General features: G+C 33.7%; 1 long non-coding RNA gene across 1 annotated transcript in view; it reads right to left on the bottom strand.

Annotated features, from left to right (window-relative positions):
* Window positions 1-4,407: 4,407 nt before the first annotated feature.
* Window positions 4,408-26,530, bottom strand: part of LOC116274143 — a 28,847-nt gene continuing 6,724 nt past the window's right edge. Inside the window, exons 4-5 of the long non-coding RNA XR_004182681.1 lie at window positions 22,598-24,526; window positions 4,408-13,851 (exon numbers count right to left, since the gene is read on the bottom strand). This is a non-coding gene — a long non-coding RNA (uncharacterized LOC116274143). The remainder of the gene's footprint in view (window positions 13,852-22,597; window positions 24,527-26,530) is intronic.

Below are 26,530 nucleotides of genomic sequence, written 5' to 3'. Positions count from 1 at the left end.
CCCTCTCAAAAAAAAAAAAAAAAAAAAAAAAAAAATTCATTAAGCCACCTTCTGTGAGTTCTTAGAGCAATTCCTCAGGATTCTATTAGGGGAATAAAGCCATAATTCAATTAAAATTCATTACTTTATGCTATTTAATACCACACACAAAGAAATTTTAGAGTTTTGTGAACACACTCTGTGAATACAAAGGCAGAACATAAACTTGATATTTGAATTATGACAGATATACACATATACCCACGATGCACATGCATATATACATATGTGTGTATCATGTTTATAATGCTAATAAATGTTTTATTGTATTGGGAAAGTAAAATTTAAAAGATAGCCACATGTGTATATCATTGTAAATATGTCTTCCAAATGACCATATGAAAACTCAGCATAAAGAGAAAACCAAATGGTTCATTTGAATATCAACACCAACACATTTCTGAAGAAAATCAAAATAAAGCATTAAATACATATTACATTTTTAAAAAACTTTTAAAGGTTCAAGATGTCATCAGCATCTGGATCGCATTACTCGGAAAACTCGGTACTATTCAGAAAATGCTAAGAGTCCAGGGTTCTAATTGCCATTTACCATTATTTCACTTTGTCACTTAAATCAATTACCCTATCTAAATCTTAGGTACCTCCTTTTTAAAATTACAAAATGGATTAGATGATTTCTATAGATGCCTCTAGCTTTAATAGTCTATGATTCTGATTACATTCTGGCTTGAGACCAAAAAACGTTAGAGCAAGATAAGAGGCTACCACTTAATAACGTTATGACCTTTATTAATATTTCCACAAAGTTAAGAGTAGCAAAAAGCTTGAATGCAGCAGAATGACTAGCTTACACTTACCCGAGAGCTGCATGTTTCATTTCCTCATTTTATTGAGGCCTCTGCTGAAATATATCTTTATCAAAAAGCCCTTTCCTGAACACCCCATCTAACCACCACCCATCATTCTCTACACATTACCAGATTTTATTTTTCTTTCTAGCACTCTTTGCCAAAAGATATTTTACATTTTAAAATTTTTGGATGTTTATAATCCCCACTGATATAAACTCCATGACAGCTGTTTTGTTTTGTTTTGTTTTGTTTTAAATTCACAGTGGTGCTTCCAACAGACTGGTGCCCAGCATATAGAAGGTGCTCAGTGAAGTTTGGTGATTGAATGACTGATGCTTTCAACAATGAGTAAATGCATATGACTTGATCACAGAGGCATGTTAACACTGTGTAGCAGAAAATGAGGCTGAAAAAATAAGCTGGAACATGGTTAAAAGTAAGTTGGAAGGGTTGTCTTAACATTCCACGCAGGGTTGTCCAATAGAGCCTTTAATGATGAGAGAAATATTCTAGAACAGTGCTGTTCAATTCAGTAATCTCTAGCCACATGTGACTTTTGAGTATTTGAAACTAGGCTACTGTGATGGAGGAACTCATTTTCTTTTATTTACTTTTAATTAAGTTTATATTTAAATTTAAATAGCTGCATAAGGCTAGTGGCCGCTGAATTGAACTGTGCAGTTCCTAAGGAATTTGAAACTACTCCAAAAGCAATGGGAAGACACGGGAGGTTCTGTAGTAGAAAAAAGTGTGATAAGACTATATTTTTGAAAAATGATACTTTTGAAAGTAATATTTAGAATGAATTGGAATGGAGAGAAATTGTAAAGCAAAATGGCTAAATAGAAACTTGCAAAAATTTGATGTAAGGAACTGAGGACCGGAATTAGGGCAGTGATAGAATGAATGGAAGGGATGGAAGTGATAGGGAAACATCACAGTGGCAAAATCAATAGAACTTTTTTTTTGTTTATTTGTTTGTTTTTTACTATGATCCTATATTTGCTGCTACAGAAGATTAGATAGATAACAATTCCACCTACAAAAAAGAACTCAGGTAATAGAGCAAAACCATACTAAGTGTAATGTCAAGAGAAATGCACTGACTCAAAATTCAGCTCATTTTAAATCATTTTAAAATCCAGACACATAAATTACAATTACAAGTCAAAAAAATAGAAGCATTAATTTAAGAAAAAGAAAAAGTTTTCTTTGCATTCCAAGTTGGTTGAAAATCAAGTGTAAGTAATGTTTGTAACCAATTCAAAATTGACATTGAAATGAGGATTGCTTCTAAGGTCAAACATCATATATATATACACACACACATATGTATATATATATACACATATATACACATATACACACACATATACATATATACATATGTGTTATGTATATGTGTGTGATACATAACACATATGTATATATGTATATGTGTGTGTGTATATATGTGTATATATATATGTGTGTATATATATATATTGGGTGACGTTTGTGTATGGGTGTGTGTATATAAATATTAGGTATGTATGTGTATAAATACAAACAATTTGAAAAACAATTGAAGATGTTTTCAAATAAGTCTACCCTATTTCTTATTCTTATAGAAAGCCACCTGGGACAAGCAGGCACATGCTCCTCTTTTAATGAAGGGAATAAATTTTTATTTTAAATTTACTCTTAAACAGTGAAATCCTTTCTATCACAACACAAGGAAGACTTCTCCCATATTGGCAACTGTTTTTATATGGTTGGCAGGTTTCAATGAGTCTGAACATGAATAAAATCCAACTACATCACTGGATGAAAAGCTCATGGACTTCCGCTTTTAAAGATGAAATAGAAAATAACTGTCAGATACTAGAAAGCCAAAGGGTGATTTATAATTTAATCAACAAAGAAGCCTTGACCCTTATTTGCACTATTAAAATCTTAATATAACAAAGCCATGTAGGGGGACTGTTAGGATTTAAAAGCAAATAAAATTCCTTGGCAGACTAAGGATTTTTGCCATCTGTATCTTAAAGCAGGAGGAAGCATATTCTGTGTTCAGGCTCTGTAATAAGCATATTAAAGTCAAAGGTGCAGCTAAATATCCCAAGCTAAGTAAAAATGAAAAGAAATGCCTGCAGACCTCGTGTTCTGAACAAAAAAACTGTCTATATTTTGAGAAATTCCACTCTCTATGAACTTCCGCTAATGATTACAACAGCAGGAGATGGAGCCAAGGAGACTCCAAGTAAATTGAAAAGCACGATTTTAAGAGAAGCCCCCAATACCTAGTAGAATGGTAAAGATTTACTCTGACTTCAACCTATACCAACTAGTAAGACATATATTTGTACAATAAATGTATGTCCTGAAAGCATGATAGGGCATAACTCAGTGGAGAAACTGACACATAAAAGCTACCCTCTCTGTTGCTCTACTAAAAAAGATGTAATTATAATTAAAAACAAAAGAAATTGTTTTAAAGAAGTGTATTTATACTAGGATTTCAAATCTAGGAACTCCTGAAATTTTTCTAAATGAGAAATAATACCAAGAAGAAACCGTAGGTAGAAACATGTGTAAAAGATGGCTTACTACATGGTGATTAATATTAGTCTGACATGTTAGATGTTATTTCGAATACCAAAATTTTCACTACAGTCTATTATTATACAGATACTATAATTTTAAAGAATTAATTACATGATAAATTGACGGTGGTCCTATGCTAGAAGGCAAAAGGGATTAGAAAATTCGCACAACTGCACAACTGTGAGCATTTTTATCCAAAAGTGCTATATTAGTCTAGACACTGCATTTTGAAATATAGGTTTTCTTAAAAATCTTACCTGCTCATTATAATATTTCATATCTTTTTGCAAATAGGGTCAAAAGATCAGTATGCTCACTTTTTCTTCTTCCCTAGCCCATCTATAACCTCAGAGATAACTATGTATCTTCATCATTAGTCTGGAGCTAGTAGATGAGTTTGGAATCACTGAATCTGCTCTTAAAAAGTAACTTCTGAGACAGAAGGTTATAAATTGCCCATTACAAATATATAAATCTGATTTTAATTTTAAAGCACTGGCATTTATATATTCTAAAACTGTATAAGCTTAACTAGAATTTTTTTTTTTAAAGCAACCATAGTCAAATGGTATTGTAGACAAATAGTAAATAAACTTCTTGAATTGAATATTTTTTCTTTTTCTTGCCCATACTGCCTTTATTTCACTCATCTAATACATATGCTAAAGAGCAAACAAGAGGCCGGACACGGTGGCTTATGCCTGCAATCCCAGCACTTTGGGAGGCCAAGGAGGGTAGATCACCTGAGGTCAGGAGTTAGACACCAGCCTGACCAATATGGCGAAATCCCGTTTCTACCAAAAATACAAAAATTAGCTGGGCGTGGTGGCACATGCCTGTAATCCCAGCTACTTGGGAGGCTGAGGCATGAGAATTGCTTGAACCCGGGAGGCAGAGTTTGCAGTGAGCCAAGATTGTACCACTGCACTCCAGTCTGGGCGACAGAGCAAGACTCTGATTCAAAAAAAAAAAAAAAAGAAAGAAAGAAAGAAAAAGGAAAAGAAAGAAAGAAAGGAAACAAGAAAGAAATAAAATCCACTTGCTTAAGCAAGTTTTATCCGACAGAGGCTCCCTATACCTCACCCCAAAATTCCCAAAGAGAAAGAAAACACATTACATTGAACTAACATGTAAACCAAAAGGATCATAAAAGTGAATAACTCTACATGAATCTGGATAAAGAAAGAATGCTTGTAGGGATAAATCTGGACATACTTTAAATGACATGGATCTTTTATTTCTTAAAATTGGTGATATAATTTAAAATAAGTGAATCTGTCATTCCAAAGTTTAAAACTTTATTTAAGGGAAGAACTGAAAAAAAGTCAGACTTGAGTTCATATTTCAGCACTTAACTTCCTAGCTTACCCTTGATTATGTAATTTAATGAATCTGAGAGTCTTCAATAAAATTATCATAGCTACATGTATTTGTAGCTTTCACTAGATAATTCATTGAAGTATCATATATAAAATATTTGATAAACAGTAAACTTTTTCATGTAGTCAAATACCTAACTAATATAAAGTATGATCAACTTTGAAATCAGTTGGGAAGATTCTTTAACCAGAGCACTATCAGAGCAAAGCAATTTCAAAGGAAACCCTCTTTTATTCATACTTACAGGATAGCTAAGGCCCACCACAACAAATCTCCTAAGAAAATGAAAATGAGCAAATTACGACTAGCTTCCAAGTTAAGTTGGAAAAATCATGTACACGAATTATACAACACATCTTAAAGTGACAGAATTGCTCCCACTAAGCAAGATTTGATTACAACCTAAATATATTACCATCTCTGGAAAAAGAATATGTCAATCAGCAAAGGGTTTAGCTGGTGATAGATGCACAGAAAAAGAAAAATTAAAATTAGAAGCAGTGGTAACATAGGGTAAAAAAAGATTTTTTTTAAGTACCAAAAGCACTAACCATAAATAAAAAATGAATAAAATTGACTACATTACAAAAAGAACTTCTGCTCATGAAAACACACAATAAAAAGACAGCAAAGACAACTACTACATGAAAGAAAGCATTTATAGTATGTGTGATTAACAAATGGACTCCTATCCAAAATCATACCATAAGAAGAAAGACAAATAAGACAATCAAATTGAAAAATGGGAAAAACAGTTGAACCAGCAAAAAGTTTATGAAAGTATAAATCCAATAACCTATGAAGATATATCCAATTTTATTGGTAATTAGAGAGATTTAAATTAAAACTACCCTAAGCCTGGCAAGGTAGCACGCATCTGTAATCCTGGCTACTTGGGAGTTCAAGACCAGCCTGAGCAACATAGCAAAATCCTTTCTCAAAAAAAGAGAGAGAAATTAAAACCATCATGGAATATAACTGCACATCTATGAAATTATAAGAAAACTAAAATTTCAGCCAGTGTTGTGTGCTATTAAATATGTGAAAACATTGGGAATTCACATAAGCTGCTAATGAAAGGTATATTGCTATAACTACTTTGTAAACCTGTCATCTAGTGAGCATACATCTCATATAAAACTGTGCACAGTTATACCAGAATAAACAAAAAATGTTTATAGTTTGTGTTTGTGATAGTCAAAAATAGAATGTGATAAACTTATGTAACAAATGAAAAACATATACCTAGGCTGTAAAGAAAATAAATTTGCTACCGCCACTCTCAATGATATACATAGTTCTTATAAATATCATATTAATTAAAAGAAGCATAACACAAAGTATAACATATAATAATGTTTCATCTATATAGAATTGAAAAAAATGTAAAACTGTCTTATTTTACAATATGAGTAGTAAGATTTTAAAGAAAAGCAAGAAAGTAATTCCCATAAAGTCATAATAATTCCATTGAACAGGAATGAGGTGATCCTTAAAGGAAACAGTATATTTTAGATTTCTGGGAATGTTCTGTGTCTTGATATGGGTAGTAGCTACAAGGGTGATCACTTCATAATTTTTAATTATATTATACATTAGTATTATATATTTTTCTGTATATTTATTATATTTCACAATTCAAAAACACATTTTCAAAAATGTGGTCATGTTCATTTTAATGAGCTGAATAGTGGCCCTCAACAGGTATGTCCACCTGTAACTTTAGAATGCTATTTTATTTAGAAGAAGAGTTTCTGAAGATGTAATTAAGATAAGGATCTCTAGACAAGATCATCCTGGGTGATCCTAAATCACCCAGGGGTTCCAGTGGGTCATAAAGCCAATGACAAGTTTCCTTATAAGAGATAGAAAAGGTAACACACCCAGACACAAGGAAGAAGGTCATGTGCAGGTGAAGGTAGAGATTAGAGTGATGCTGCCAAAAGTCAGGCGAATCCTTAAGCTACCAGAAGTTGGAAGAGGCAAGCAATAATTCTTCCCTGAAGGCTCTGGAGGAAACTAACACCTTGATTTTGGAGTTCTGGTCTTTACAACTGTGAGAAAATAAGTTTCCGGTTTTTTTAAGCCACCAAGTTTGTGACTAATTTTTAAAAGAAGCCCCAGGAAACAAATACATGCATCCAAGCAGACAATATTATATAGTGAGTTTTTTAGATTTTGTATTGTGGAGTTGGCCTTGAGTACAGCTCTGATTCAACCACTTACAAGCCTTTTAATCTTGACCTCAATTTCAGTTTTCTCATTTGTAAAAGGAGAATAATCTTATCAACCTCAAAATGTTGAAAAAAATGTAAATAAAAACATTAAAAGACTTCAATGCACTAGCACATATTAAGGGCCCAAATAATTATATACATTTATACCTTCTCCCCACAATGAGCCATAAATAGTGGATTATTCTTCATGTAAGAACATCATATTAGGAGATGAATGCATTAGAATATTTTAACTAACCTTGTATTAATAATACACTGAATCAAATTAATATGTTATAGTCTTATTTCAGACCATCAAGCAACTGGTCCCAGCTGGGGCTTACCTACACAAAGTAAAAATATTTCTCTACCACCCAGGTCTTTATCATTCTCATCTCTGTTAGTTATTGATAATTTATTTAAATACATACTACTGGTATATATCAGTCTTGCACTGCTGGTCAATGTCTAACAGTAACACTGCTCAAAAGATCCTGTGAATTAATGAAAGAATCAGGAAAAAAAAAAAAAAAAAACTGATGGAAGAACCTCTAATCAAAGACAAAATTACATCTAAGACTCCAGACAAGAAAGCAATTGAGAAAGAGGGGAAGATACCAGTTTGACTCAGGAGACACAAAGATGGACATCAAATATGGTCACATCAGAACAACAGCCAAGTCCAGTTCCAAGTTGAAGTTGTGCATAGCCTAGCAAAATGTGAGAAGCCCTCCACCCCATTTGGTGATGGACCAAGGATGCAATTCAACTGCACATTCACTGTCCTTCTGATAAGGAGAAAGAAAAGTCCTCAAAGCAAGTCTCTGAAAAGGAAGACAAGGACAAAAACAAACCAACAAAAAAGGTCCTAAGGAAGATGGTGTCCAGAAACCTGAGCCAAAATTATACATGCTTTGCTGGAACAGATTTCCATGAATTTATAGTAAGTACACTGAAAAAGAACCCCCCAAAATGATGCTACTAATATTAAAATAGGAGATTCTGAAATTTATTAAAACAATAACCAGTTAAGAGGTTCCCTCAGATGACTTCATATCACTAGAGGCAGTTACACTGGATAGCTGCCTATTTTGGGATGGACCACAATGTTGCTCAAACTTGAAAATCTGTCATCATCAACAAAACCAGTAACACAAGACTGCCTGAACAGAGTTTTCAGGACATATAACGGATGAGAAGAATATAGAATTTTAACAGAGATTGATTCTCAAGTGAAACAATTCAGTACAGAATGAGATTGTCTGGAACAGATACCTACATGACAGCTGCGGATTAGCTTAAGGGGCTGAGCTGCCACTCAAGGGGCTGAGCTTTCCCTAAGCATCCAACAGAGCAGCACCAATCGTGAATTCAAGTCTCCAGAGCCATGGCCTTGAAACATGTGACCCTTTGCTACCAAAGCCAGCTACTTCAGCAGAATCTCTATCTTCACCTGACTACAGCATTGGAAGCAGTAAAGGTGGCAGTGCGAGAAGGATCTCCAGGCCAGGTATGGCACTAGGTGCCCTGGAATTGTGCAACCAGGTAATCTCATCCCTGTCTGTCCGGGGCCTTCTCCCCTATACTGCCCAGCAGTAGCAGCAGCAACTTCCTCTCTTCCGACCCATGCCTCAGCAACAGCCTCCCATGAATAATCACAAGATCTCACAGGCCAACAACATCAGCAACCCCTTCGGAGAAACGAGGCTTTACCACTAAGATTCTACTGAAACAGCTGACCCATCCTCCCCTCTGTTCTGGTCCCCACTTATCTTTCAGCATCCTCAGCAGATAAGCTTCATTGCAGTACAGCCCCTCCCACAGGACAGCTCCTCCCTATCTCCAACTGTTCCACTCAGCAAGTTCTGCCAAGAACTACATGCAGCCCCCTCAACAGATCCAGATTTTTTACTATCTCCTTGGACAGTATTCTAATTCCAACCAGAAATATTGACCTCTTTCTCTCTCACTCCGTGGTCTACAGCTCCCAATGTGGTCAACAGCTACCTCAACCATCCTAGAAGATTGGTTTATATCCTATAATGCCTAACTAGGAGCAGGCAGCTTATAGAAGCTTGAATGGGATCCACAACCCCAGTACCAGGGTCTGCTCAACAGATGCAAGCTTGGTCCTTCTTACCAAATGGCCAGATGCAAGCTTGGTCCTTCTTACCAAAATGTGGTCCAGCCTCCCTTCTAGCAACCCATGCTAGTCCCTGTGAGCCAGTCTGTGGAAGGAGGCCTCCTGGCAGGTAGCATACCAGTGTACTATAGCAGGATTTCACTGAATCATCAAATGGTATGAATCCTTCTCTATGTAGGGTTTCGGCAACCTCCTGGCTCTGAGCAGTAGCAAATGCCTGAGTCTCCCTCTTTGACTAAAAAGAACTATGACTTGAGGGTTATGGAACGAGCCAACTCCTAGTAAACAGAAAAGGGGAAGGGACCGGCACAGTAGGGGTGGGGGCAGGGTGGAGGGGACTGGAAGATGCTGACAGCATAGAGGCTTGAAGAAAGGAGACAGACCCTCAAGTGGAGCCTAAGATAACAGGGATACAGATGGAAACAGGCACTCACTGGTACTGAACTCCATCTTACTCCCCTGCCATGGGTCCCTTCTTTTCCCTTGGATGGTCCCCTCTCCTTTTGTCTCTTTCCCATCCTCTTCTGTCACTTTTCATCTCTTCTCCCAACTTTTCAATCTGAAAGGAATTAATTTCTTTCATATGTTTTGGTCAGGTAGCATTGCAAGGGTCCCACACTCCTGTATTCCTCTATTTATTTACAATCCCAAGCTTCCTTTTCTCTTTTAGTCTTTATGAATATATTGGAAGGACAAAATTAAGAAATAGAAAATTTATTTCCCCTTTCTCTTACTTCCTGCGTCTTCTCTCCCCAAATACCACAGAGTTAAAACTTGGGCTTCTTCGACTCCCCAGAACACTTTTATATTGTTTAAGGTTCACACCGCAGTAATAGACACAGTGTTTAGTTGCACATACAGATGTTGGTTGGGCATATTCACTGTGAATTTTATTTAATCTGGTTTATTATTTGGGGGTTATTTGGAGGAAAGTTATGTATTTAAATACAAAAAAAAAATTCTGTCACTGAAAAAAATATATAGCGATCAGCTTCCACTTTGGAAACATAATTAGAATGTGCACCTTCAGCACCTGATCCTAGATAAATTGTTTTGAAATTTATCACCATTAAAAAGTTTTTTCCCACTGAAAGCATACTTATATTGTTCATTCTGACTAACACCATCTCACCTTCACTGAGCTTTTTAACTTCCTAATTTAAAAAAAAAAAATGTAAATTAATTATGCCTAAGAGTTAAGATCCCTCCTAATTAAGAAGAGGTAGTGGGACAGATTGAGATTATGAGTTGAGATTGGGGCATTGGTTAAATTCACAGCTCTGTGTCTCAATTTAAGTTATTTAACCTTTCAGGCCTACATTTTTGCACTTATGTAAAAAAAGATGATAATACCTAAAGTAAAGGATTAGTGCACATACATTCATTAAGTAGAAAATCATTATATAGCATCATTTAAAAATTCAACTTGGTCATCAGGCTCATCATGTTCCTCATTTTTGACTGGTCTCCTTCTGATTTCACTTTTACTCTCTCACAAACCTAAATTTCTGAGATATTGTCCTGTCTCTCATTTTTCATTCAAGTTCCTTGAAGGATTTGTCTCTACTTCTCTTTAGTTCTTCATCTGCATTCATTGCTCAACCTGCAAAAATCTGATTTTAAAATAAGATTTTTAACATACTTTTTCTGGTTCATATACATCTACATCTACATTTCAAAATGCAATCTATGTGCCAGTAACTTAAATCAAAACTGTCAGGTACATACTCCTTCCTCTATTCTCTTATTTTTACTTAAATACAGAAAGCTGGTTTTTAGCCTGCTGGGTTACCATACAGATTAAAAGACTCTATTCCCAGGATTTCTTTGTAGTTTCATGAGATACAGATAAATTCTGGCCAAAGAGATGTAAACAGAATGGTGATGGAGGTTGACTAAGTGTCTTTAAAACAGAAGGGTGATGTCCTCTTCCTTTACTCCATTTAGCTATTGGAGACACCATTGTGATGAAGCATTTACATGCAAAATTTTGGACCTAATAGGACGAGGGCCAGCCCTTGGGATGGCAGAGTAGACATCTGGAAAAAGCCTGGATAACTTTGTTGAGCTCAAATTAGCCTAAGTTGCCTTCCATAGCCTTTTTCTACTAGAGTGAAATAAACTGTTATTTTGCTTAAACACTTGTGATATGGGAATATTTCTATTCTGGGTAGCTAAGCTAATCTGATCAATTCTACATATTTGACCTAGACATCTCTGATGAGCTGCAGTACTGTATTACAGGCTGCTGTTTAATATTTTAAAATAACCTCAAGCTTAACTTGCCTGAAACCAAATCCAACATTTCTCACCCAAACTTCTATCTTTCCTATATTTCATATCTCAATTATCAATGCCAGTATCTAGCCACTAATTCAAAAACATTAAACAATGTTTGATCTTTCCTTTGTAATAGAAAATAGTCAAAAATACTATCACTAAATAACTTTTTAATTCGTTTCTTCCTTGAATTTACTCCCTTTTCAATAGTATATTCTTTTTATATCTTCATCAGTTACAGCAATTTAATAGTACATATCAATATGTTCACTGAGTCTTATATATTTGGGTAAGACATTTTATGATATTGGTCAATTTTATTAATATTTTAGTAGCAATCATCAATAGTGATGTCTAAAACTCATGGACAATAACAGTAGCAATTATTCTAGGAATAAGCTAACCATACATTGCAATACTACTGATAGGCTGTCTCATTCATTAACACTGTTTTTTTGTATTTGGAATTGAGTACTAGAGAAAATCAATTAAACACTCTGGTATATTGTAGGAGTATATCTTTACTGACTGAAGAATTCAATCAGTATATAGATATATTCATTTTCAAATCAACTTTATCCCAGTGGTGGGCAGCCAAGATTTGAATTCCATAGCTAACAAGTAACCATTTCCTCACAAGAACATTTTGCTATCTCAGCTAATGCAAAGTGTCATTAATGTGAAGTCACTAAAATAAAATTTAAAAATTATTGAATTACAGAATAGTTTTACAAAATTGAAGATGCAGTGAGTTCTGCTTGAGCATGTTTTTTCTCAATTTCATTCATGTGACAAGTGAATGAATGCAAAACAGTCACACAAACACAAGAAAGGGAGAAGAAACTACAGCAGATGAGAGATGTTAAACATTTTTTGGTAAAAGAAAAATAGATGGATAAATGGTAACGGATACAGTATAGTAAAGAAGGCCAATGCCAAAGCTCCCTCAAGGGAAAAACCAAAGGAAGCAAGCCAAGCCCCTCCTTGTAGACACTGAATTACTCAGAAATGGGAAATACTAGTGACTTGTAAAGAACTACTAAAGCTTGTGGGATGAGACTGAAAATAATGAGGTTTGTTGAATGACAGGAAAGATTACTTCTCTAAAAATACTTTTAACTTTCCTACCAATCCTTAAAGTACCCCTCTCTCCTCAACACACATGAACTTTATGGAGATGTTAAGCAAAAGAGGGTTTTATCTTTGGATCACCAGACATAGCTGATAGGAGTGGAGGGAAATACAGGAGACAAATAAAAACAACGGGCTTAATATGAATGTCTGCATTATCAAAAATGGAACTCCCCAGCCAATTTCATACACTCACCTTCAGGAGATTAGAAAATTCTTCTCTACGAACATCAGACCAGGATAAATGGATCCTAAACATTTATACTTAAAAATACTCAATTAAGTGACTCTCCTTTATGTGAGGTATACCAGCCATTTGCAAGCTGACTCATGCACACTAAGCATCCAATCAACTTTTATTCTGAGCAGTAAATCAACATTTTTGTTCAGCATTCAAAACTGAATGGATGGTCAATGAGTACCACATATAAACCAATCCTCTAAATGAAAAGTGAACAAAATCAATAAATAGAAAATAAGATCTTGGATGAAAAAGAAGAAACATAGAAGGATAATAATTCAAAAGAAAATATTAATTATTTCAGAGACATAACAGAAGATAATGTATCCATAAAAGCACAATGAGATTATTTAAAAAGTAAACTCAGAGTAAAAGAAATAACTCTTAGAAATTACTGAATGTAACAACAGACATAAAAATATCCACAGAAGGGTTGGACGGTCCAGTTAAGAATACATTTTAGAAAGCAGAAAAATCACAAAGATATGGAAAATAGACAATAAAAGGTAATACAATTCGAGCATTGATTTAAATTTTAAGGAAAAAAATCAAAAAATATAAAGGAAAAGAATAAAATCATCAAAGAAATATCAAAATATTTTTGAAGATTGAAAGATATTTATCTTTCAGAATGTACAAAGGCCTGCTGAGTACTCAACCCAGTGAAATGTATTTTTTTTGTTTGTGTTTTTATGGGGAGTGGCACACAGGATATACTGTTTTGAAATTGTGGAATACCAAAGATAAAGAGATAATAACAAAATCTTCTGGAAAGATTAACAAGCACAACAGTTCACATTAGACAGATCTGCATTTAGAATCAGAACATCATAACATTTTTCGAGAGAAACACTGGAAGTTAGAAGAAACAACTTCAACATTTGGCAAAATACTAATTTCTAAGCTAGAATTCCATCTTCAGTCAAATACCATGTTCAATAATGTTTCTGATAATTGTAGAATCTCAAAAATGTAATGCCCATGATTCCTTTCTTGTAAGTTTCTGGAGGAAATGTTTTCCTAAAATTAAGAAATAACAGAAAGAGGATAAGTGAAAGACTGAACACATGAGAAAGGCAAAAGGAATGTCTAGGATGATGGTGATAGGAAGTCTGGGGTTAGCAGCTATGTAGCTGCCCAAAGAGCAGCTGTTTCAGAAGCTGTCGTTAAAAAATTGAAAAAAAAAAAAAAAAAAAAAAAAAAGAACCCAGGAGATTACCTGATGTGTTTGTACTCACAGGATTTATAGTGTTTCTGGAGTGTTGGAGTCGTAAGTATATGCAAATTAAACATATGATAAAACAAGATATAACCTCCAATAAAAACAGTTGCTCAAGAAACTAACTGTATTCAAAGTATAATACTAAGCTCAGATAAAAGCAAATTTATATGCTCATAATAATGTAAACACTAAATAATATTTTAACCAAAAAATATAATAAAGCTCTTTTGGGATAATGGAGAGAGAGGAAACATGTTTCTATATGTATGGGCAGATAGTTAAAAGAAATCTCACTCTGAGACATTAATAGAAACATACATTCTAAAGCAGAAAATCAAGAAACAGAAATATTAGAGTACTGCTTGTGCCATGCACAAATACCAGAAGAAACAGCTGAAAGATTCACAGTATTGCCCCTGGGGACTGTGTATATTGATAGGGAGGCTGGAGCAATAGATCTCTGTTTTGTTCACTGTACTGTTTGATTAAAATTCAAATTTATTGCATTAAAAAAAAATTTTAAGTATTTTTAAGAAACTGTAATAATGTGAAGTATGTTAAGCTCTAGAACAACCAAATATTTCTTACGAAGATAAATGATATAATTAGTAAGTTGTAGCCATGACATAGTTATTGAAAAATAATGCTTTGAACATTTTCAACTATTCTTAAAATTTTGAAACCTGCTGATTTTTGAGTATGTACACTTTTCCTTAGTGTATACATAAGTATATATGTATACTTTACATACTTACTATGTATACTATTTTTTAGCATACCCTCTTTTTCACTGTCAAAAAAAAATCATACTAGACCCAAATTTTCAGAAATTCTAAATTAATGAAGTATGAATTAATGTCTCATACCTGTTAGATGGCAGAATCTCAAATACTGCCATGAATTCTGCATTTTAATAAACCTTAACTGAAAAGTAACAAAACCAAAAGTAATCTCTGCACAAGTCTAATATTCTACAGCATAAAAATGTCACTATTAAAATTAAAAAATATACATATGTCTCCATTAGCTATCTGAAGTTGAGAAAACACATAAACAAAAATGTTCTCCATTCTATTACTTGTGCATTATCAGCAGACTTCATTTCTGCAATTTATATTCCCACAATCGTTTGTTAATTTTATGAAGAGTTACTCCGTTGCCTTTTTACTAAAGTGAGAGGGCAATGAAAACATTATGGGATTGGCCTATAATGCATTTGTAAAGGTGAAAACTTAAAGTGAAATCAAATGGGACATAGGAAATCAAATGAGCTTAAGGATTTAACTATAACCATGGAATAAAAGGTTATTCAGTTTTGCAAATTCAAAGCAGTCTCTGACGAGTCTAATTAATGAATAAAATTCTTGTTTCTTTTACAATAGACCTTTAAACTATTTCTACTCAGCAGTCTTAAAATGATTTCATTAGGAGGTGCTGGAGTTATTGAGCTGAAATGGCAGCTGCTGTTTTTCTTAGTTTCCTTTATTCCATAAAAGGATTGGTAACTTACGTTTGGCTTCAAAACACTTCACTGGCAACTCCCCTCTGCTTTTGTTTCTCCCTCAAAAGTTTAATCTAATTTAGAGTTTTCAAAGGAGATAGATTAGATTCATTTTAAAAGTAATTAAAAGCATGATGCCCTTCATTCACTGATTTCTAAACTGGGACTTACCTTTCAAAGAAATATTAAAGTAAAATAGGTAAAGTTTATCTTAGTAAATGTAATTATCTGGGGAAGGGAGGATCCATATGTGAACTAAGCTCTTTGTGCCTGTGGTTTAGCAATATCCACAGGAAAGAAAGATGAAGTAGCTCTCAAATTGCATTTTGAATTGTTCAATGGGTGTCAACACATTGAATCCCTTACTCTTAAAGATCTACGTGATATATTTTTATATTTGAATACTTCTTTATTGTAAAAATATACTCAGTGCTTTCTGGGAACAAAATAGGGTTGATACGGACCCTAGATTTGACCATAGATTTACACAAGTTTCAACAAAATATTACTTAGACAAAAGTTTATGGTCTGGAATCTTTTGGTGAGCCATTTTAGAGTGAACAAAACGAAACCAAATGAGTAGGGAGAAATGTAAATGACTTTTAAAATCCTCTGATTCAATTAACTAAGGGCAAGCTCCCTCATACGTTTCACAACTAAGGATTCTTCTGAGGATACAAATAGGCTAATTAAATAGGTAACATTGTGCCTCTTAATTACTCTCATTTCTCCCAGAAAGATATTATATAAATTTAACAATCTTTCTAAAGACACTAAGACATATAGTTTCAACTTTATGTGATGAAATTAAGTTAGAAACACATTTACAGTTAAATTTGTATAATTCCATATAACTTCTGATAAAATAGAGCTCATTGTATCAGAAGGAAGAATGATTTAAATGTGATTGAGAAAGTTTTTAACATATGATTGTAAATATATTAATTCATTGCACTGTAAGCCTATAAATAATAGAAAATTCATTGACAAACAGGTTTACAGTTAATGAGGCATGGCAAATCAGTAAGTTAAATATTTATGGAGCAGTTTTTTAAAACTAGATTGAATACAATCTGTAATGATGTAATGTATCCATCAGAATCTAAAAATAGATAATACATACAAATAATTTTCCTTATCAAAGCATTTTTAAAATAACTAGTCAAGGACTTCAGACACTACTGAAATTATTATTTTCATTAATGTAGTTTGTTATTTACTTTATATAAATATGGACAATTTCATAGACATCTTTCTAAAATGAGTTAAAAATATCTCTGCCTTATTAAAAGGCATATGGGTGACAATATTTAACATTTTCTTCTTGACTGTCATCATTATGAACATCACATATGTAGAACTTGACTGAATTTACCCAGGTTTCTGTTTCTCTAATATTATTACGTCTAGTGATATTCCCGCCTTTATCCTGGGATCCATCTCTCCTTTTCTAGTCCACATACATCTATGACCCAGACATAACTAAGTGGTGGTTCAAAAATTGGGTACTCACACTGGCCCTATCATCTTACCACTTTTTCTATGCGAATATTTTTATCCAGAAAAGTACTTGTAAGCACCTACCACAAAGTTCCAACCTATAAGTAATTATTTCATGGTTTTCTAAAATAAGTAAGTATGTGAAGACAGTAAGCAAATAAATAAGTAACCTTAGGTGATAGACACAATGGTAGAATAAAACTACGAAACTTTAGCAAGACAAAATCTTCCGGAGAACTGTAAGAAGTGAGCATTTTTCACTACAGATTTTGCATGCAGTATAGGAAATAACATTTTCCAAGATTAGTGCTTATCTAATAATATAACCGAATGAACTGAAAGAAATCTTATAAAATGTATATTGGAAGCATACTGAAGACGTGATACATTCCAAAAGTGCCCATTATACTGACTTTCAGCATCTTTAAGCATTTTCATTACTGCTTGACTACAAATCAGATTTTTGCAAAGGCCAATCAATGGAGGCACACGGTCAGAGTAGTCAAGTTTGACACAATTCACTGTCATCAGTTTCTATATGAAATTTACTTGTTCAAATAATAGTAATTAGATTTGTCTTTGCTTTTTATTTCCTTGCATATATTTTACTGTTAGCTACTCCCCATAAATGATAACAGTTTTATTAAGGTAAACAAGAAATTCCTCCCAGGGTTCCTGCTGGATACGCAACATCCTGAACCAATGATTGACCTCCACTGACACTTAAAATACTAACTCATATTTCTGCAAAAAGTTAACTATCAAAAAATGGAAACTTATTCAAAATCTCTTTAAAAGCCTTCTTGCCATTAGAATGACGAAGTTATTTCAGTGCTTCTGCCACCGATTTAGTGTGTGGGGCAAATTGCCGAGTGGGAAAACATTCAATTTGGTGGCTAATGAGAAATCAGCTTTAAAGCAACTCCTGAAAGAAACCTTAAAAAAGAACAACCAAATTTTTGGTTTTGGTTTTCTCTTCTCATGGCATAACAACCATATTCACTTATTATCCCATTCAACCTCATATCTGTATTTTATAACCACCACAAATTTCATAGGAAACAAGTGTTTAATTTAAAATTAAGAGATTCCTTTAACTTGTTCTACTTTTTCTGTTCTCTATGGCACTTTTAATGTCCTAGTATTCAAGATGATTTATTTATTTAATATACTTAATTGATATTGTTTGTCTATACACACACACATATGAAGGCAAGAACATTGTTCACTAATGTGTTCAAGCATCTTGGCATATTACAGGTGCTCTATATGTGTTGAATAAATAAATGAATTAAGCAAGTAATCAAAATTACTTGCCATTTTTCATTTCAAAGTGAAATTACATGGGACATTACAAGTTATTAATTTCTGGAAGGCTTTATATTATATAAATGTGAGTCCATAAAAGTAAAGGATCTAATATCTAGATTTTCATATAGGTCCATGTAGGCACAACCTGTATAAATGATTTTTCCTAGGCCCTAGTTAAACATGCAAAATAAGTCAGTTGTACTTATATCGCAACATCCACATCTCGAAGATGTTTGTTTTATTATTTTAATTTAACCTAGGCAACAGGTTAAGTATTGAAATCTCAACTAATACATTTAAAAGACTTTTTGGGGAGACATATCCTATGGTAATGTGGTAGTTTTAGGTCTAGTATTAGTTTCAGGTGAAAAGTTGCTCTTTCTCGACACACTATCTGACTCAGGAGCTATCAAAGTGAGTAAATTATTCAGAAAGTGAAAATAAAACCTGGGGCCCATTGCATGTCTCCATCCCAAAAGAGACTCTTTGATCGGTCTCCTATTTTAGCAGATTGTCATGGCTTCACATTTTAAAATGAACTTAGTTCAATACATTTAACTAAAATCTCCTTGGGTTTCTATAGATGTATCCCTATTTTTAACTCTAAATGCTGGAGTGTTCAGACTTTCAAATGCTGAAGAACTATATCTTATCAAAAAGCAATAAAAATTCATTGAAAAGTACTTAAGAAACATACAAGTTTTGAGACTCTATCTTTAAGGACCTTGAAAAAGAACATGGAAATATTATGAAGAAATAGTTTCAATCTGGATTTATTTAAATCTGCTTATTTCACATAAGAATCAATGATGTTGATACATCTGCTTGTGTTAAATGGTGCAAAACAATTGGCCAGTGTGAATGTGAGCAAATGCAAACAATAATCCCTACTGGAAAATTATAAGTTGATTATGAGTCAATAATTATAAAGTAATTGAGTATATTAAAATAAATAAATTATGGTGAGGGAAAGAACAAACAAATAAAATAAATAAAAATCCTGCAATCGGGCAGGGCGCGGTGGCTCACGCCTGTAATCCCAGCACTTTGGGAGGCTGAGGCAGGTGGATCACAAGGTCAGGAGTTCAAGACTAGCCTGGCCAACATGGTGAAACCCCGTCTCTACTAAAAATACAAAAAATAGCCAGATGTGGTATCAGGCGCCTGTAATCCCAGCTACTCGGGAGGCTGAGGCAGGAGAATTGCTTGAACCTGGGAGGCAGAGGTTGCTGTGAGCCAAGATCACGCCACGGCACTCCAACCTGGGCGACAGACTGAGACTCTATCTCAAAAAAAAAAAAAAAAAAAAAAAATCCCACGCTCAAGAAAACACAAATAGGCCACCTGTGGTGGTTCATGGCTGTAATCCCAGCACTTTGGGAGGCTGAAGCGGGAAGATCTCTTCAGCTCAGGAGTTCAAGACTAGCCTGGGCAACATAGTGAGACCTCATCTCTACTAAAAATAATGATTATATATATATATATATTTGTTGCTGTTTGTTTTGTTTTTTGTTTGTTTCTTCAAGTTGGAGTCTCGCCCTGTCACCCAGGCTGGAGTGCAGTCACGTGATCACAACTCACTGAAACCTCCACCTCCCGGGTTCAAGTGATTCTTCTGCCTCAGCTTCCCGAGTAGCTAGGACCACAGGTGCGTGCCACCATGCCCAGTTAATTTTTGTAGTTTTTAGGCCGGGCGCGGTGGCTCACGCCTGTAATCCCAGCACTTTGGGAGGCCGAGGCGGGCGGATCACAAGGTCAGGAGATCGAGACCACGGTGAAACCTCGTCTCTACTAAAAATACAAAAAATTAGCCGGGCGCGGTTGTGGGCGCCTGTAGTCCCAGCTACTCGGGAGGCTGAGGCAGGAGAATGGCGGGAACCCGGGAGGCGGAGCTTGCAGTGAGCTGAGATCCGGCCACTGCACTCCAGCCTGGGCGACAGAGCGAGACTCCGTCTCAAAAAAAAAAAAAAAAAAAAAAATTTTGTAGTTTTTAGTAGAAGTGGGGTTTCACCATGTTGGCCACGCTGGTCTTGAACTACTGACCTCGTGATCCACCCACTTTGGCCTCCCAAAGTGCTGGGATTACAGGCATAAACCACTGTGCCCAGCCAAAATAATGATAACATTAAAATTAGCTGGGCATGGTGGTGTGCGCCTGTAGTGCCACCCACTTGGGAGGCTGATGGGGGAGGATTGCTTGAGCCTTGGGAATTTGAGTCTGCAGTGAGTAAGACTCTGCCTCAAAAAAGAAGAAAAAAAAAGTAAACATAAATAAAAACGAAGTAATGTTTACTTATCAGAGGTTATATTCTATAATGTCAACCCTACACTGAGAATATCTCATTCTCAATGTCCTTCTCTACACATGAGAAATTTTGATTAGATAAAATAATTTCAGTTTCAAAGGAAAAGGGGTGTCACATTTCACAAGGTTCAGTATGTAAAACAAAACAACAGGAAAAGCATGCAGGGCAGCAGAGTCTGACCTGTTTACCTCTCTGACTTTGACTTCCACCACCCCATATGTCCCTGAATAACTGTCATTAAAACCTTGAGACACACTTTGTAAAAGTTTCTCAAAGGAATGAAGTTAATAGACTGCCCTAATGCTCAACATTTTTATTCTCCATGAGATGCCACAGTATAACTATCGATCATCAATTTAAGGTTTATTCTCTTTCTTCATGCCATATATAATTTTCTCATCATTCTCGTGAATATAATACTTTCAGGGTATATATCAGGCATAAAGAACAGCAATTTTGTACTTAACTTTCTCATAGATAGGTATCACACTTCAGGATAATAAATCAGAAAAGTATTGCATTTCACAACTTAGCAGTCAAAGCATATTTGCTTGTAACTTTTAAAACAGAAAATGAAAGAGACAGAATAAAAAATTCTCTGTCATTGGCTTGATATGTAATTCTAAGAGTTCATTTAGTTTTAAATTCTCATTTTAATATTAAATCAAGTGGTCAATGAGTATTATGCTCTTTCTAATGTATCTTTATTTAGCAATTTTTTTAAAAAAATGCATTTAACTAACATTCAGAATAAACTTGAGATTCAAAATACTTCTCACCAGCATTCTCTTATCAAAAGAAGTTTACTTGGTGTTCTTATATTAAGACCAAAAATGGGAGGTCATTAAGAAACCAGGCTAGAATGACAAAAAGCTTAAATATAAAATTTTTAAACAATTGAAAAACCTCTTATCTACCTGCAGTAACACATGGAATTTAGCTGTGTATACTGCCACCTATAATTCACTGAAATATAACACATTCTTCTTAGATAAAAGAAAATTCACAAACGTTCCTGAATGCAATAAAATTCTGCAAGGACAGTGTGAACGTCAACAATTTAAGACAGAAGCAGCATATTACATAGAGGTCCTTAAGTATCGTGACATTTATCTTTTTAATTAAGTTTTAAAATTAAAACTTTAAGATTTATTACATTTCTGCTATTACATGTAAAATTCTTCTTTGTATACAATAGATCTGATTTTAAAACAGAGACATAAATAGGAGTTATTGTTACAGTCCCCAACCTAAGAATCAGATCTCATGCCCCCAAGCATACCCTTATTTTAAACATAAAAATATTATGTAACTTATAAGAATGCCAGCTAACCCCAAACTACGAATTTTACAAAGAAAAAAGAGAAACATATTTACTTAGAGAAGTATTTGTTTTAAGATTATAAATAAATTTTCCCATCTCAACATAGCCTAATTCTGATATATTGTTAAAAAGAATAACAATAAAGATCAATAAACTTTTAAAATAAACATATCATGTGTTCTAGGTTAAATATTTACTCATTCTTTGCCTTTCTGAGATAAATATAATTTTATTTTAATTCTAGGAAAAAATATAATTAATCAGATAAGAACCAATATACTAAAACAAATAAATGAAGACATAAAAAACCTTTAGAAAAATTCCAATGTGAATTGCAATAAGAAATAAATAACCATCAAAAACATCAGTAACTTAGATTTTCAGTCAGAAGATAATTTGTCAATGCTATCTGTGCATGTTAGAAATAACAGACTTCAGGATTCCAAAATATACTGTCTACTTGGGCTCTGAAAACCAGCTTACTATCTTTCCAACTGAAATAAGCCACCTTCCAGAGTGTCTTGGATTTTAGCACCAAAAATTGAGCTTTTAAAAAATTCTCTTAATAAGGAATATTTTAAAAAGCTAACAATCCTACTTACCCCCTCTTGCTACTCCAATGTCAAAAGATGCTTACATTTTAATAACAGACATATCCAAACTGTTCAAGCCTTAGTTTCCCTGTCCAGAATCTTCATCTGTTGCTATCATCACTGGTTTCACATGACTAGGGCCATCTAGGTGTAGCTTCCAGGAGAAGGTTACTTTCCATTTAGTGTATTGCATCATGGAAAAAACTTCCCATTTCTGCTGTCCTTCAGAAACTTCTATTTCATTTTGGGTTTTTTTTTTTTTTTTTTTTTTTTTCTGTTTTGTTGGTTGGTTTTTGTTTTTGTTTGCCTTGGGGAGTAGACATGAAAAGGTACAATGTTAAGCCCGGTTTTAAAAAACATATCTGAGTGATAGAAATATTCAGTACGCTACAAATTTAGTTATCCCGTGGTTTTATATTTTTAATGAATGCTTAAATCCATCTGGAATTCATATTTGTATATTATATAAAATGAAAAAACTAAACCTTCTTTTTCACAACGATCATTCAAGTTCTCCATTGTAATCCAAGTATACTCTGTGTGTAGCATCATCTGATTTTGTGATCACTTCTGTTTCACAGATCTGTTTCTATTTTTTATGACAAAACAAAGTTTTAACTGCAATGCCATTTTTTCCTCACGTGTATGTGTGTGCACACAGGTGTGCATGTGTGTACATTTCCACTTAAACTCTTGCACTCTGGACAACCGACCTATGCCTTATTAGATAGCCAAAATACAGAGTTAAGTATTTACAAACTCCATAATATCTAAACCACAAACAATATGAGTGTGTCAGTTATGGAATAAAGAAGACTGGGGTTAGCCATCAACCCAAGAGAAGAAAAAACCAACATACCATATTTGAACTGAAGTATCTCCATTTCAGAAGGTTGAAGAACAGAGAAACTAGAAGCTAAACAGTGTCCCCTCTGACTTGAAATTCAAGACATCATTTTAAATATAACAGGTTAATCAACCTTTCTTTTTAACTTCACCCTGCAACATGCTTCAAAATTAAAATACCTCCTGATTCTACGTAGGGCAGCAAATGTCTTTCTGTATCAGTCATACTCACTCTTAACATCTAACATTCTCATCTCAGGGGGTTTCTTCTTAGTATGACATCATGACCTTATAAAATGAACAAAACGATTCAGAATATTGACCATTGTACTTACTCTATACATATTTATATATTCAACACAGTATTATGAAATAGAAGAAAATCTGAAAACAAAAGAAAATTATAAGAAGAGATACCACTTTTGAGTAGTGGCAGTTTGGAGAAATGCACTGTATTAATTGGGAGACATCAAGTATTGTAACACACTTGTAATTAGGTACAGTGAACTTTTCATTTTAGGTAAAGTTTCTTAAAAAATAACTAATTTTAAAATACTTGTTACAAATACAGATTATTAAAAACATAGCTTGTGAAACTAAGGTATAATATCTTAGAAATATATTTTAAAATTTAAAACAGAAAGGTAAAAAGTCAAGCATTCATTCATCCAGTCAGCACATCTTCATTAAGTACTAGTTAGTTATGCAGCCAACAAATCCATCAAAACCTGTGACCAACTGAATGCTTGTCAGGTTCCTTGGGCTTAAACAATACTTTTGCCACTTGTGTTATCCAGCAAAATGTAAATATATTATTGTTAAATTAGGTACTTTGTTAGGTAGTCTGACTAGCTATGGTTTTTAAAAAAAGCTTTGAGAAAATCAGCAATCAGCACTTTACCATTAAATTAGCAGCAGCCGCCAAGGTTCTCAAATATATATGCTAAGGAACAAGCAATAATATTAGGTTTTTATCATAATTCTAAGATTGAACATTGGCTATTAGCCCAAGACATACCAAAAGCATTGCTCAGGTGTGAAAGCTGAATAAAGATCTCACGCATTTCCATTGACATCAAATTGGACAAGTTTCTAGTGGAGATGGGGAAAACATAAATCAAATGAAACAAAATTGAGGACTGCTGAAATTATGCATTTAAGCAACTGGGTCCAAATTCAGGATATTGGCCCATAATTGAATACATTCATTTGCTGTTTCTATGACCTTTCTAGAAAAGTGTTTTTGCTATCCCTGCCTTCATTTCTTTAGTGCTCAAGTCCATCTAACTCTCTTCGGATATTTATTTCTACCAATCTGCACCGCTGTTGCCCTTAAAATCATAATGAAAGCTGTCCTTCTCTAGAAATCTTTAATTTATTTTATTCAAGTGTTTTCTTTTTTCTCCATGCCTTTAGCACTCATAGTCATTATATGTTTTAATACTTTTAATACTCTTAATGAAGTTTTATATATATATATTCTTTATCAAATTGATTACAAAATCAAGGACTATGAAATTCTTGAGAAACATATATCATAATTTACATTTATTTTCCATTCTCTCACTATTCGTATGGCTAGACTCCAATGCATGTTTGAGTCTTTGCCTCTCAAATTGTAATAATTACTAAAAAGAATGTTAATAAAAGCAATCATAGGCAGATAATGGCAAGGAAAATGCAGAAAAGAAAAGAAAGTTCAAATACAATTGAGGCTTAAGTCTCAGAATTGAGTATTCTAATGAATTCATCCTATTTTAGGAGGCTTATTTTTCACTAATTTGTTTTAAATTTTGAGAATTTAAGTACTCATTGGCATGAATAAAGGAGAAGGTATTAAGATGCTATGCTAAAGAATCGGAAAAAAACTAAATGACTCTATCAAATTAGAACCCTTTAATAATAAAATTTTGACAAATATTTAAATAAAAAACTTAAAAATGAATGAGCTATCTGCTTATGAAAATGATTTTTATAATCTATCTGCCTATCAGTTTTATCATATAAATTTTAACTTACCAAAAATATAAGTTTATCTCAAAGAAAGCAAATAAATGTGATATATGATTATGGGAAAAGCTCATAATTGGCTTTTATGTTTTTGAAGCTTAACTAAAATTTAGTTACTTGTCTTCTTCACTTATCATTTGCATCTAGTCTTCAAAATTATATTGCAATTTCCCTCAAAATAGGGACACCAAATGTTTCGGTATCTGCTTAGTAAATAATGTATATTTGACAAAGGAAATAAAATCCTCAAGAAAATTAATGCCAATTATTCTCAACAAATGTCTGTTTATAGACTACCTCATCCAAAACACCTTATCATACAAATAGTTAATATTTACTGAGAATCCGCTACAGAATAAGAATTTTACCTATATCATTTCAGTTGAAACCTCAAAATAACAAGGTCAATGTATCATCGTAGTTTAATAAATGTTTCAAATGTCTGACACACTTAATAGAGCTTCAAAATAATCTGTCCAACTTCAAATATTTAGAGAAGCAAGAATATGAACCAATTTGGTTTAATTATCAAGGTTATGTTCTTCATAAATTTACCATATCATCTCCTGTCACAGTTGGGTACCTTCAGAAATGAGTAAAAAATATGTATAACCTACCCTATAGAGCCTATTACATATACTCTGAATTACTGAGTACACTTCTAAAATAAACCTGATCTTTTTTCTCTGTCAGTTCTTATACCAAAATATTAATACAAATTTTACTTATAGTAGTAAATACGATGCCACAATCATCTTCGTTGATTATGTCTTTCAAAATTTAAAGGCATTTTTAAGTTCTTGTCCACTTTTCCACTTTTCTCCTGGCATGAATAAATTTAATCTTTTAATTTTCAAAACTTTATAATTAAAACTATTTTTTTTTTTTTTTTTTTTTTTTTTTTTTTTGAGACGGAGTCTTGCTCTGTCGCCCAGGCTGGAGTGCAGTGGCCCGATCTCAGTTCACTGCAAGCTCCGCCTCCCGCGTTATGCCATTCTCCTGTCTCAGTCTCCCGAGTAGCTGGGACTACAGGGCCCACCACCTTGCCCGGCTAATTTTTTTGTATTTTTAGCAGAGACGGGGTTT

The sequence above is a fragment of the Papio anubis genome, chromosome 3 (genome assembly GCF_008728515.1).
Source record: "Papio anubis isolate 15944 chromosome 3, Panubis1.0, whole genome shotgun sequence".
Classification (NCBI taxonomy): domain Eukaryota; kingdom Metazoa; phylum Chordata; class Mammalia; order Primates; family Cercopithecidae; genus Papio; species Papio anubis.
This window is presented reverse-complemented; position numbering and strand designations above follow the sequence as displayed.